The following is a 679-nucleotide window of genomic DNA, read 5'->3' as shown; positions in this document are numbered from 1 at the left end:
CTGGGGTGACAGAGCAAGACTGTCAAAAAAAAAAAAAAAGTGTTTTCTGATCGTGCTCTTGGTACCAGTTCTCCTGAGAGTGAGCTTCACTGTGCTGGATCACAAATGTCCTGTGGAAAGACATCTGGCTGGGGTCATCTTTCCACAGCCACAGCACAGACCCTTGCATGAGAGGGAGGGAGGGAGGGATGGATGGGTGATTGCTGGAAGAAGTTGCAGAATATCCCCTGGACCGCCTCCAAATACAAGTTCAGTGACATAGAACATCAAATTAGTTTTTCTGGTATGAAAGGCTATGTCTTGGGGGAACAGCTCTTCCACTGCCCTAAAGTGTAGACACCAGCAGTCGAGTACATGTAGTTACCACTGTTTTTGCTTTTGTTTTTTTAATGGGTCCTGGCTCCTTCAATGGAGAGCCAGTAAGCAATTAAAACCTGCTTCTAAATCAGCCTAAGTACTCATTTGGAGTGGCTGCAAAAATCGATCATCCTCACGGATACAAAGGGGGAGAAAAGAAAAACAAAAGGAATTACTTTAACATCTTCATTTTCAGACTAGGTTAGGGCAGTAAAAAAGATGACCAGTGGAGGCAAACACTGGTTCAGGGCCGTGGCAGCAGCAGCGGGGTTCCAGGCACAGAAGGGAGGGTAACAGAGGCTGTTCTGACCCTCCTTGCTTC

The sequence above is a fragment of the Colobus angolensis genome, unplaced genomic scaffold (assembly GCF_000951035.1).
Source record: "Colobus angolensis palliatus isolate OR3802 unplaced genomic scaffold, Cang.pa_1.0 Scaffold101, whole genome shotgun sequence".
NCBI lineage: Eukaryota > Metazoa > Chordata > Mammalia > Primates > Cercopithecidae > Colobus > Colobus angolensis.
The sequence above is the reverse complement of the archived record's forward strand: the minus strand, read 5'-3'. Positions refer to the sequence as shown.